Genomic DNA, 11,478 nt, shown 5'->3' on the forward strand with positions numbered 1-11,478 from the left:
GGGAAAAACCACGGTCAGATGGAACTCACAAGTCACTATTTGCAGAATAGAAACCAGACCGGTTAAGGTCTTACAATGTTCTTCACCAGAACAAATCCTGTTAGGAATCTCAATCTTTGTTAGGAGATAAGTCTAATTAGTGACTACCTTGTTAGAGGATTTTAGATTCATGTGTGTGAACCACCTCGTTAGAGGATTTTACAAAGGCTTTGAGGCCTACCCAGTTAAGGGCTATAGACTTGTCAAAGATGTGAGTAATCAACAAGTGTTTGATCTATCTAATAGCACAAACTGCTTGGTTAGATCCAGTATTGCTCACAGCTAATGCATTCCAGCATTACTTCAGTCTTCTCTCTCTCTCACACAGTTACAACTTGATCTTCTCCGATAAGATCGTTCTTAACTTCTACCTCAAACCCTAGCTCAACATTAACCCTTTTTAGAAACAACTTAAAAACCCTAGACATGATGTCCTTTTAAAGGAATCTGATTTCATGTCAATCCAATAGGATTACATTACAATTTCCTAGGTTCAATGAATCTAGACATACTCAGTAACACGACACAAGAATCACTGTCAATGTGTCAGCACCATCAAACAATCTGTGGATTAGTAACTCATCACAAAATGCTGGTTGGTAACTCATCACAGAGTATTACCAGTTCATACAAAATACTGGTTGCTGGTTTGTCACAAATGAAGACTGGTAAGAATGTGTTGTGCCGCTTTGCTCCCTCATACCGCTTGTAATCTGTGAACCGCTTGGGGTTGACATGTCGCTTCAGACCGGGAAACACATTCTGCAAAATTACTAGTCTAGAGACTAGAATGCAATATACCTGTTGCAACAAATATCGGTTGAGCATGAGCTCATACATATAAAGGGGATCTCAATACAAGTGTGTGTCCATCAATGACAATCACAACATAAACATCAAAAATGCCAACACACGCCTATCTACTACACAAGAGGGAAACACTCTTGATGGCTTAATATCCCTATTGGCTGATATTCAAGCACAAACTTCTTTAATGGAAAGTGTAAAGGATGCACTCTCTGTCACACTCACCGATGCCTGGACAAAGTATAAATCCATTTTTGATCAGTTACCACCCCGGGATGGAAATTAAGTTTTTGATGTTTTTCAAAAAGGGGGAGTGATACTATATATTTGGGGAATGATACAATTTTAGTGATACAATTTTGATATAGTATTCAGAGTATTGTATACAGGGGGAGTATAACGAGCAGCGTATGCAGAGTATCCAAGGATAGTAAGCAGAGCACACAAGCACAGAACCGAGCATGCAAAATCAGACTTATGTACAGTATAATGATAAGGGGAGTATATCTGATTATACTATTTCATTGACTATTGTATATACTGTCAAGTATAGTCATTTTCCAAAGTATATAGATTTTTGAGTTATGACTTTGAAAGTAGTTTTGTCAAACATCTCAACTAATGTCAAAAGGGGAGATTGTTACTACTTATCAAGTTGCCATTAGTTTTTATATTCAAAGTCATACTATATACTCTAGTTGGTTAACACTACCGAATCATGCAATCAGTATACACATAGAAGTCGGTATGCACAGTCTAGTCAGTTACAGAGGAAAGCAGTCACAGAACGCAATATACATCGAGTTGTCTATCAAGTATCTTTTTATGTCTACCAAGAAACAAAGATGACACATCAAGTTGATATACACCAAGTGAAACATGTTACCAGATACATTGAACCTAGACATGCATATGAAAATGTGTTACAAGATCGAGGCACATCTAACCATTATTACATTGGAAATTGTACCAAAAGATTGTGTATGATTTTGAGATCAATCTAACCAATGAAATATTTTGTATAGTTATTCATTTGAGGAATCTTGTTTGTAAGATCGAAGCAATGAATTAGATCATCATCTTAAGAGATCTATTTATACAACATGAGTTAAGGGTGTATATGTGTGTAAGAAGACTGTTACAAAGACACAGAGGGCACTGAGAAGGTTTTCAGAGAACAGTCGAAGAATAGAGTAAACAAAATGGTTTACCGAGTTACTAAATGGGTTACCGAGGTATGCTATAAGCAAGGTAATCTATTCTGAGCACATAGAATCTGCTATAACATTTAAGATGTAAAGTTGCAGATATTTGTAATGATTTTATTGTAATATTGTGAAGTTGAAAGAGAAACCTTTAATAGGGTAAAAGACTCTAATCAAGTCTATAAATTGTAAAGCCTCTAACCAGGTGCAACATTCAGAATAAATGTTGTAAAATCCTTTAGCAAGGTATATCTAACAGATTTTGTTACTACTAACAAGGTAAGCTATCAGAAATAGCTAAAATGTATCTCTAACTAAGCACTCTTTATTATTGCAGTAGTGAAGTTGTGGGTGCCATCCCCACTGCAGTTTTTCTCTCTAACCAAGAGTTTCTGCGTAACCAAAATATATGTGTTATGGAGTGAATCATGTATGATTGTTATCTATTTGCTTTAACTTTATTTTATGTTACTGCACTATTCTGTTTATGCATAACAGTAAAGTTATTATTCAAGAAAAGTTTTGCAGTACTGATTCACCCCTCCCCTCTCAGTACATTAGCTTTCCATATTGGGCCTAACAATACTCACAATGATGTGCATCATTCCACCATGGTGGTTTGACTTGTGGCTCAAAATCTCTCGTATTTGGCAATGTGATAAGCTTGTTTGCCAAAAGTTCTTTGAATGTTGATTCAAGTGATTGACCCAAAGGTGTGGTTTTCCTTCAATATGGTGTATGAGCTAGCCGGTTTCGTGTTATTGTTTCCTTGATTGTTGGTTGGTATAGTATCTGACAAGTTCAACATCGGTTGTTTTGGATTTACATTATGGGCATCGACCACACCATCATTGACAATATTCTTATTTCTCATTCAGAATTTGGACTTGCCTACATTGTTCTTGGTGTTATTGTTATTGTTGTTGTAGTTGTTTGAAAAACTTGTACCTTCCTTAGATAATTTTAAGATTCCCCTTTTGATCAAGGTTTCTTCTATTTTGATACCATTATCGATCAATTTTTGAAAACTAGGTGGACATTGAAATTGGAGTCTATAACTCATTTCACTACTAAGATTGGCCATAAATATATCCATCCTTTCCTTTTCAAGTACCATGTGGGGGTATCTAGAAATCACTTGTCTCCATCTTTGTAGGAATGTCATGAATGGCTCATTGTTTTTCTCTTTGGTATTGCAAAGATCGACCATGGTTATCTCATGTTCAATACTATAAGAGTATTGTGATACAAATTTGTTTACCAACTCTTCAAATGATTTTAGGGCCGGTGTGAGTTTTGAGAGCCATTCCATAGTTTGTCAACCTAGACTTCCTGGAAACAATCTCATCATATAGGTGTCATTATGTGTGAATTCCAAACTCATGGTGCAAAATTCCCTTACATGATCTTGGGGGTCAGTTGCACCATTATACTTGTCATATTTGGGAATTTTGCAATTGGGTGGAAATGGTGTCATGCTCAAGCTTCTATTGAAAGGGCAGTGGCAAATATTCTCCAAGGAATATCTTTTTATTGTTCCTTGTTGCATGTCTTGCATTTTTTGTCAACGAGCTTGGATTTGTTGTGTTAATTCACCCAAAGGCTCATTATCATTGTTCCTTGGTTCCTCATCCTTTTTGTTGGCGTTATAGTTGTGTTCTCTTGGCTCTTCTCTTGTTTCATGGTTTTGTTGTCTTAACTAGTCCATATCAAAATCCATAAGAATCTTAACCCCTTTGCTTACTAACATTAGAAAGTATATTTCCTTGTTGGATTCTATAAGTTTTTGCACGAGTTTCCGGAAACTGGGGTTTTCTTGGGCCTCTTGAATTAGGTCCTCAGTTATTTCATCTTCACTAGCATCAAAGAAGGGGTTTGTTTTTCTAGATCCCATGATCACTTGTGATTGTATTCCTTGTTCTCTACATTTTTGAGATGTTGTTATAGTGCCAACCTTTGTGTGAAGGCATGTTTTTTCAAGGATTCCTCGTCAAACTCAGTTCCTTGACCATGTAGATAGTTACTAAAACAGTGTAGGAATGTGCGACGATTCAGAAATTTTTTGTGGTTTATGTAGAGAAACTTCCTTTCCTCCAAGATCTTCCTTTGAAAATGCTCTTTCCTTTTCAAGATAGTCTTTTGATGAAAATTCTTCTACTTCAAGTGTTGAGGGGTGGTCATACGAATGATCAAAGTTTCAGTTTTGAATAGATTGATTTGAGAAAACAAATACCTTGCATTGACACCCAAGATTACTAAGTCAAATAGAGGGTTATATATTCCCCTATTGATATGACTAAGTGCATCAAATGATGTGATAAAGTTCCCCGATGAAGGATGATTTATCTTGATATTTGGAAATTAGATTGATTTGACTAACTTGGATAACTAGCTAAGTATTTGATGTTGATATTGGTTGAAATTGTGAAACTTTAGATCACTAGTCGATATCCTCTGACTTTGTTTGAAGAAAACCTATCTATGGCAATTAAATCTAAGAGAAGACCTAAAATGGTATCTGAAGATGATTTCAATATTTTTGAAAAAGTTGAAAACCAGCTCACTGTCTAAGACAAAAAAATTATTATGTGCTAAAATACACAGAGTACATGCTAAAGTGGGGGTTAAATGTGCTACTCTGATCTTCATATGCACTATTTTGTCTAATGTAAGTGCTAAAGTAATGTTCTTATGTGCTAACTGGTGTTTGAAGCTTTGAAAAATTATTCAGACTTTGCATGTTATTGTATGTGTTGGATGCATTAATGTTTACTACTTAAGCGCTAACTAATGAGTAGTATGCACTACAATGATGATTCAATGCGCTAATCTAAACTTTTGATGCACTAAGTTGCCCTAAAGTTGAGTTTACTTGACTTGTATTTTTGTGAAAATTTCACTTTTCATGGATGATCTTTTGAAAAATGATTTGAAAACACAGTAGAAAGTAAAAAGACAATTTGTATAGTCTCAACAATGAGTGTATGTTCAATAGGATCTTTTCGAATCCCTATTTGTTTTCACTAGTTTGAACACAAAATACACATCAAATAGACTCTTTAATCTCAAGGGTCACTAATAATACCATAGCCCACACTTGATACTCTATCAACTCAAACAACCTTGTCACACCCTAAGGTGCACTCATTTTTTTGCCTTTTGCCAAAAGTTGATCCAAAGATAATTGAATCTCAATTGGATCATTTTCTTGTGAGATTTATGGTGAGTGTCTTGAGGGCAGATTATTCCCCACCCTTGCACTATGATATGATAAATGTTTGGCTAATTGACTTGGCAAGGTTTCTACTTCTAAAGCTTTTAGTAAGGCTTCCATTTAGTCTTCAGTGATAAACTCCCTTGAGAGGCTTCCCAACCTTTAGAATGAAATATTTACGTATCTCAAAGATAACAGGGGAAGGCTAATTGGTGAGCAAAACTATTGAACATGATTTTCATCATATCCACATTTGATTATAGTGGGTTGGAATACTTGGCATTAGTCATTCCCAACGTAGGTCGTTCCTCACTAGCCTTATGGGCTTCTCAAGTGGTCAGGCCTACTAAAGGTTTTATCTTATTTCAAAAAGTGAAAGAAAGCAAATAAATAGTGAGTTTGTCTTTTCAATCACCTAGTTAAGAGAAGAGCATATACCTATCACCTTCGATTCACAATGAACACTCTTTCTTTTTGACCAATATTGCAATGTTGTCTAAATTCTACTTGGAAATTTTCTTCCAAAAAGACATGGTCTTTATTTTACCCAAGATAGCAATGATGAAAATATATCAATTCCTGAACTTTTTAAAAGAAATCCTTGTCAACAAAAGAAATCGCCAAAATGATAATGATTTAACTTTGAAAGTAAAAATCTCTACTTTGATGTGGATTGTTCTTTGTTACCTAAAAATAAAATATGGCTTGTTCTTTTTATCCCCTTTGTTGTAAAAAAAGAAGTGTGTCTTTGTTCTTTTTGCTAGCACCAAAATAAGCGTTTTCTACTTTGCAAAAGCAAAGGAAAGATTTTGTTTGTTCTTCTTTTTACCTTTTGCAGAAATGAAAAATGAAGTTCCTTTTAAAGCACCAAATGATCAATGAAATTCTTTTTAGGGAGCACCAAAGAAAAATGATGTTCTTTTTAAGCCTTTACATAATGAAAATGAGTTCTTTTTAATCCCTTTTGTAAAAACAAAATTTGCAATAAAAGGAGCAAAAGAACTTGTAGATGTCTAAAAATGGTCAACGCTTGTGGAGTCATACTTTAACATTTGTGCATTGCCTTATTTTAGGGTTCTTGCATCGCATTAACATTTCTTCTATATTGCGCACTTGGTCTTTATCATTTGCGAGCATCGAGTCCTTCTTCTACATTCCTCATTTTTCTCGCTTTCGAATTAGGTCTTGTCGATAGCAATCTTCAGTCATGATGTTGGTTGATCTTATCCTGTCACATCATGGTGCGTGCTCATTTATCATCATTTTGGACATCGTCAATCCTAATCAATGATAGAATTAGGGTTTTGTCTTTGTCAATCTCGTCATTTTGCGATCAATTCGTCATCGATCCTTGTCCTTGTCAGCCTTGTCATTTATGACCGATTCCTCATCGATCCTTGTCCTTGTCAATCTTGTCATTTTGTGATCGATTCGTCATTGATCCTTGTTCTTTTCAATCATGTCAATTTGGATCGATTAGTCATTGTTCCTCATCAATTGGTGCCTATCAATTTGATCTCCTTGTCAATCTTGGTCAATTTTTCATTGATTTTTGTCAATCAGAATCATGATCGAACCTACATTAATTTCTTATTGTCTTGACCTAATTCCTTGTACATGTTTTACGATTTGTTCATTTAATCATTTTCTTCTTCTTTGTGGGTTAAATAAATCTATTTATTTAGTCCTAGGTCTCTTTCATGAATTAATTAATGGATGAAAACCTATTAATTAATTCACCTAATTTCTATTTCTCGTATTTTCTTTTAATTTTTCTAATTTTTCCTCTAAATTCATTCCCTCATTTTCTCCTATGTTTATGCTTCCATTTGTTGCAATCATGGAGGCTATTTTATCTCTTCCCTTTTGTCATGGGAATGGCATTTCAATCTTGTCATAATTTGTCATAATTTTTCCATTCTTGATTTGAATTTCCTTTCAAATCTCTTCATGCTAATCTTGTCCTCTCTCCAATTTGTCTATAAACTGGATGATTTCTTTCAATCAATAAATCAAAATCACATTTTCAAGTAACCTTATACTGCAAATTTCATCAACAACTTGCTTTCCACTTGCATTTTGCACTTGTAGGTGAGATCCACATCAAATTTGAAGGTGAAAGAAGAACAATGGAGGAACAATGAAGGAGATACATGCTTTGGTTTGCATTTTATTTTAGTATTTCATCTTCATGCCTTTATTGAATGTTTTGGGATTTATTATCATTGCAATCTAGTTTTTGTGGTTGAGCTAGTTTAATATTGCTTTGATGCATTCCATTTTCCCAGTTACAGAACTAATCTAAATCCTTGAGTACCTGCAAAAAAAACTTTAACACCTACAAAAATCTGTTCAAAAAATCATTTGATATTGTGGGCTCACAAGCCTAATTTTCAGATCTCGGTTACAATTCTAACTTTTTTCTTTGCCATGCGCTAAACAGTGAAACAATCTTTAGGTCCTAAGCACTAAACTGACACTCAAATGCGCTACAGTGGTACTCGAATGCTCTAAAATAGAAAAGAAAATTATGTGCTAAGATAGGAATGTGATTCTCTAGGTTATCCTTCATATGCACTGAAAAGTAAAATAGATGCACTAAAGGATGCTATGTATGTGCTAAAGGATCTCACAGATGCAGTATTCTGAGTTTCCAACGTGAACTTGTCTTCAACCTGAATGCAAAACTATTTCAAATTGTATATGGGCCCCACAATGGGCGCAAAAAATGTATGCGATATTTTAGTGTAATCAGTCAATCAATTTGAAAACTAGAAACTAACATACCAATGAAACTTTTGAATATAAAGACTAACTAAGCTTAAACTAATTAAACAAGCTAATCCTCAAAATGTGTCTCATTGTTCTCTATCTCAGAGGATTCCTCAAGTCAATGGTTGCTCTCACATCATTGAGCAACTGACTTTTGGAATGACAACTCCAAGAATGAGTGATAATGGATGAAAATGATCTATATGCAAGACACACCTAAGATCTATATGATATGCTAAGCTTACTTAGATATGATTATTTATGCTATGATGAAGATAATGATATGATAAAGAAACTAAGAAGCTATGCTAACATGATTCATGATTAAAATGCTATGTTAATATGCTCCTAAATGATTAAAATCCTAATTATCAAAGAGAGGCAAATGATTGATGAAAGTAGACTATAATCTAGATGCATGAAACTTTGATATGAATAATGAGAGAAATGAGGCCTATTTATAAAAGAAATGGGCAATTGGATGGTTAAGATTGAGTAATCTTAACAAGGGATAGGATTAAATGATCTTCAATCCATGTTTACAATTTTCGCCAATGAAATTGTGACAATTGTCAACATGAGATGGCTTGAGAGGAGAGAGAAGAGGCATTAAATTCCCAAGAACAAATGGTGGTCAGCCTAGGGGTAAGGTTAGGGTTGATTTATTGGATAATCCTTTTGTTCAAAGGATAAACTCTTGTGCAAGGGTTAATGGATAACCATGGTCAAAGCAATGAATGAATGAAGATACCCTTGGGTTTAGGGAAGGGTTAAGTTAGAGAGAAAGTCTCTAACCTAGGGTCAAGGTTGAGTTAACTATTAATGGTTATTGAAGACTTTGGAGGTTAGATTGTTGAAGACATAAAGCCTTTAATGGTTTATGAGGAGTTTGAGGGTTTTTTAGAAGTGACCTTCTCTTAAGTAATGTGCAAATTTTTAAGAGGTATTTAGGGTAATTAGGATGGTTTAGAAGAATCTAGAAGATGATCTAGACATGGAAGTGGATTTGTAGGAGGATGCAAGTGGGAGAATTTTGAATTTAATTTGAAATAAAATGATTTATTTCAAAAAGGTGGATTACAACTTGCATTGGAAGGATATTTAAATAAATATTGATTTATTTAAATGAGATAGAGATTTTAATTAAATGTAAATTTAATTAAATGGGAAAAGGGGGGGTTTAATTAAATAAATGTGATTTATTTAATTAAAGGTTAGAATGTGGTCAAATGAATTAAGTAAATATGATTTAATTAATAGAAGAATTGTTTTAAATAGTTGGTCAGATTTATATGTCTACAAGATGCATCTATATGAATGTGGAAGGGAAGTTCCCAATTAGGACCTTTGAGCATAGGTGCTTGTGTTAATGCTTCTTTGAGATCAGAGAATTCTTTATCACAATACTTTGTCCAATGAAATTCTGGTTCCTTAGTAAAATGGTTATAAAGTGGTGCTGCAATTTCACTAAAGTCTTTTATGAAGCGCTTATAATTCCCTGCATGTCCTAGAAAACTTGTGACATCTTTTTTCTTTATAGGTGTAGGAAGACTAGAAATGACTGCAATCTTGGCTCGATCTACCTATATTCCTTTTTGAGAGATGTAGTGACCAAGGACCACTCCTTGTTGCATCATCATGAAATACTTTTCACTATTTAGAGATAGATTATGATCTTCACATCTTTTCAACACTATTGTTAGTCTTTGTAATGCGTTAGCAAATTAGTGCCATAAGGAGTAAAATGATCCATATAAATTTACATACATTCATGTGAAATGTGTGAAAATATACTTAGCACTACTCATTGAAAGGTTGCAGGTGCATTGTAGAGACCAAATGGAAGCACTGAATAGGCATAGGTTCCCCATGGGCAGGTGAAAGTTGTCTTCTCTTGATCTTTTAGTTCAATTTGTATTTGATTGTATCCACTAAAACCATCTAGGAAGCATAAGTATTATTTTCTTGTTAGTGAATCCAATACTTGATCTATGAAAGGAAATAGAAAATGGTCCTTCTTAGTTGTAGCGTTGAGTTCCCTGTAATCAATACCAATTCTCCATTTACCTCCCTTTTTAGGCACAATTACCAAAGGTGATACCCATTGGCTGTCTGAGATTGGGTAGATAAATCCTTCCTTCAAAAGCTTCTGCAATTCTTCCTTCACAATCTTCCTTAATGCAGGATTAATTCTTCTTTGTGGTTGCCTCATTGGTGCACAATCATCTCTGATATAGATCCTATGAGTGCATAATTTAGGAATAAGACACTTCATGTCATGGTAACTCCAAGAAAATGTGTGATTATGTTTTGTTAACAAGTTTGTCAAAGATACCTATTGCTCTTAGCTAAACTGACTATTAATGTTGAAATATTTTCCTTCTGAAACTGATACTTGTGTAGTCAATTCTATCATGGATATCTCACCAACATTTGACATTTTCAATTCTCTAGGTAACAATGTGGGCATAATATGTGTTATTACAGTAGGAGTTATTGGGAGAAGCATTGGCAAAGGGATTTCAAAACTAGATGCATGATTGGATGATCCTGCATGGGCCTCATAATGATTTTGGATTATCTAGGACAAAATTTCATCTTCATCATACTATTGCAAGAAATGGTTTCTATCTATCATCATGAGCTTAGCCACTAAATTAATATCTTCATCTTCCTCACCAACATTTGGCCAAATAAGATTGTCTAGGTCTTGATTTGGTTGAGCAGGTGGATATATTAGCAACTTTTTAGTATTCCTAACATCAGAGATTGTCATATCTCCTAAACGACATCCTATATAAGCATTTGTTGTGGCCAACCATGGTCTTCCCAAGATAATAGGATATCCTCCTTGTGTGGCTTTAGGGGAAAGGATCATGAAATCCACTGGATACTCCCATGAATCAAGAGTAACGATTATATCTTCCACTATACCATTTGGTTTGATAGTAGAACTATCAACAAGCTGCAGGATGGTAGCAATGGGTCTTGGATTGACAACATTTAGTTGCTACAAGATCTCCTTAGTCATCACATTAATTGCTGCACCTAAGTCTATTAATGCATTCTTTATTTGCATACCATTGATAATGACTACAACTATTGGGCTACCTAGGTCGGCATACTTGGGGATAGTTACTTTCCCAAGCATGATGTCTTCCAATTGGCCTACCACATGAACAGTAGTGGGATCGTTCGCCTTTCTTCCTAGCTTGTTGAGACATGCCTCTTTTATTGCTTTTCCATAGATTGGGATATCCTTAATGGCGTAAAACAAAGGTATCTTGACATATATGTGTTTCAATTGATCCATAATGTCAAAGGTGGTCTCTTCCTTTTGCTTGACAATTTCCAACCTTTGAGGAAATGGTGATTCTGGATTAGATAGGTGGGGTGGTTCAGGATCCTTGAAATGTTCTGGCTGAGCAGGTGCCTCAGCCA

The sequence above is a fragment of the Cryptomeria japonica genome, chromosome 10 (assembly GCF_030272615.1).
Source record: "Cryptomeria japonica chromosome 10, Sugi_1.0, whole genome shotgun sequence".
NCBI lineage: Eukaryota > Viridiplantae > Streptophyta > Pinopsida > Cupressales > Cupressaceae > Cryptomeria > Cryptomeria japonica.